A 3,417-nucleotide genomic window follows, 5' to 3' on the forward strand; every position below is an offset into this window, starting at 1 on the left:
CAATTAACAGGTGTGCCTTGTTAATTTTGTGGTAATTTCTTTCCTTCTCTAATGCGTTTGAGCAATCAGTTGTGTTGTGACAAGGTAGGGTGGTATACAGAAGATAGCCCTATTTGGTAAAAGACCAAGTCCATATTAATGACAAGAAACAGCTCAAATGAGCAAAGAGAAAGACGACAGTGCCTCATTTACTTGAGACATGAAGGTAGCTTTAATGCGGAAAAATGTAAATTAAAAACAATATGTATTCAAGTGCACGTTGCAACAACCATCAAGCACTATGATTGAAACTGGCTCTCGTGAGAGACCGCCACCAGGAAGGAAGACCAGAGTTACCTCTGCTGCAGAGGATAAGTTCATTAGACGTTACCGAGCCTCAGAAATTGCAGCCCAAATAAATGCTTCACACGAGTTCAAGTAACAGGACACATCTCAACATCAACTGTTCACTGTTCAGAGGAGACCTGTGTGAATCAGGTCCTTCATGGTCGAATTGCTGCAAAGAATATTAAAACTTTAAATATATTTTTGATTCTTTAACACTTTTTTGGTTACTACATGATTCCATATGTGTTATTTTCATAGTTTTTGATGTCATCACTATCTATTCTACAATGTAGAAAATAGTAAAAAATAAGCACAAAACCCTGGAATGAGTAGGTGTGTCCAGAACTTTTGACTGGTACTGTGCATTTAGTGTCACGTCTACTCCTACTCCCTCTCCCGGCGCTCAACGTCGCCTTTCTACTAACCACCGGCCTGGCAACCCATCATTATGCACACCTGCACCTCATCATTAAGCACACTGGACCTATCACATCCCTGATTACTCCCCCTATAATATACCACTCCGTTGTCATTTCCTGTGACGGTGGGAGAGCTAAGAGGACCGAGGTGGGAGAGCTAGAGACGCGAGGTGGGATAGCTAAGAGACCCGGGTGGAGAGACAAGAGACCGGGAGTGGGAGAGCCTAAGAGACCGGGAGGTGGGAGAGCTAAGAGAGACCCGAGGTGGGAGAGCTAAGAGACCCGAGGTGGGACGAGCTAAGAGACCGGAGGTGGGAGAGCTAAGAGACCGCGGTCGAGAGCTAGAGACCGGTGGCAGAGAAGAGACCCGAGGTGGCAGAGCTAAGAGACCAGTAAGAAGACGGCTGGGCAGGGACCGGGTGGGAGACTAAGAGACCCGGGGTGGGAGAGCTAAGGAACCCGAGGGTGGAGAGCTAAGAGACCCGAGGTGGAGAGCTAAGAGGACCGAGGTGGGAGAGCTAAGAGACCCGAGGTGGTGAGCTGAGAGGTGAACTAAGAGACCCAGTGGGAAGCAAGAGGACCCGAGGTGGGAGAGCTAGAGACCCGGGTGAGAACAGGATTGCTCGGTTTGAGCATAAGCCTGAGAGGTAGGAGGGCCGTTCCTCTTGCTGCTCCGTAGTGTAAACACTCATGGTCTTGTAGTGGATGTGAGTTTTGACTGGAGGCCAGTGACATGGGAGGACTGACATGAGAGAACTTGGGAAGGTTGAAAACCAGCGCGGGCTGCAGTGTTCTGGATAAGTTGCAGGCCAACAGATAGTTTGCAGTTCTGGTCTACCCCAGTACCAACCAAGCAGGTCACTCCAGACGGGAAGACGACAAGTGCACTGGATTAGGGACTGCGCTGCTTTCCTGTGTGAGGTAGGGTCGATACTCTATGCATGTTGTAGAGCGTGAACCTGCAGGAACGGGTCACTGCTTCTGTGTGAGGCAGGGTCGTACTCTACGATGTGTAGAGAGTGAACCTGCAGGAACGGGTCACTTTTTTTCAACGACGACACAGGGTCGGTGTTGTACCAGGGTCCAACGCCAAAGGTTCTTTGCACTCAGGAGGGGCGACACTGGAGTTGTCAACCATGATGGAGAGGTCTTGAAGCGAGCAGGCCATTCACCGGGAGGAAAGCAGCTCTTGTCTTGTCGAGTTGAGCTTAGGGTGGTGGGCCGACATCCAAGCTGGGATATCTGCCAGGCAACGTAGAAGATACGTGTCCCAGCTGGGTGTCAGGGGGGGGAGGAGTACCTGTGTCGTCCGCATAGCAGTGATAGAGAGACCATGTGAGGCTATGATGACGACTACCTGTGATTGGTAGACGCAGTAGTGTGGTTTAAAGCCGACACTACTATCAATCAAAATATTGTGATTGAGGGCGGTGGACTTCCGCCTAGTGATTGAAATTTCACACCAAGGATGTAAAGTCACACCACATTGTCCTCTGAGTGGCGCCGGGGCATTACCCGGACATGTTGTATGTAAATATCACACCCACTAGGTTCTGATTGGCCGAGGCAATTACCACATGTTGTATGTAAATATGCACGACCCATTGTTCTGAGTGGCTGGGGCATTACCAACATGTGGTAATGTAAATATACACACCCACTGTCATTTGACTATCATTTGTTTTCCCAAACAGGGACAATGACCAAACCACATCTCCAAGGCTGTGTAAGGGATATTAGACCAAGAAGGAGAGTGATGGAATGCTGCATCAGATGACCCTGGCCTCCACAATCAGCCGACTCAACCCAAATTGAGATGGTTTGGGATGAGTTGGACCGCAGAGTGAAGGAAAGCAGCCAACAAGTGCTCCAGCATAAGTGGGAACTCCTTCAAGACTGTTGGAAAAGCATCCCAGGTGAAGCTGGTTTGAGTGTGCAAAGCTGTCATCGATGCAAAGGGTGGCTTCTTTGAAGAAACTAAAATAAAATCTATTTTATTTTAATACACTTTTTTTGGTTACTACATGATTTCCACTGTGTATTTCAATGTTTGAGGTCTTCACTGTTCTACAATGTGGAATAGTAAAAATAAAGAATCCCTTCAACGAGTAGGTTAACGCTTTGACACTGTCCTGTCAGTTTCTTAGTCTGCCATTGTAAGGCCTTACAGGCAACCGATACGTATTGACGGTACTGTGTAGTTTAGTCTGCCATAGGCCTACAGGAATCGTAACTTTTCGACTCTGGTCCTGTAGTTTAGATCTTTGCCTAGACATCTGGTCTACCCAGTACCACCAAGCAGGTCATCTCCAGACGGGAGACGACAAGTGCCTGGATTAGGACCTGCGCTGCTTCCTGTGTGAGGTAGGGTCGTACTCTACGCATGTTGTAGAGCGTGAACCTGCAGGAACGGGTCACTGCTTCCTGTGTGAGGCAGGGTCGTACTCTACGGATGTTGTAGAGAGTGAACCTGCAGGAACGGGTCACTGCTTCCTGTGTGAGGCAGGGTCGTACTCTACGGATGCTGTAGAGAGTGAACCTGCAGGAGCTAGCCACTGCTTCCTGTGTGAGGTAAGGTCGTACTCTACGCATGTTGTAGAGCGTGAACCTGCAGGAACGGGTCACTTTGTTTTCAGAGAACGACAGGGTGTTGTCCAGGGTCACGCCAAAG

The sequence above is a fragment of the Salvelinus sp. IW2-2015 genome, unplaced genomic scaffold (genome assembly GCF_002910315.2).
Source record: "Salvelinus sp. IW2-2015 unplaced genomic scaffold, ASM291031v2 Un_scaffold1775, whole genome shotgun sequence".
In the NCBI taxonomy this organism is placed as follows: domain Eukaryota; kingdom Metazoa; phylum Chordata; class Actinopteri; order Salmoniformes; family Salmonidae; genus Salvelinus; species Salvelinus sp. IW2-2015.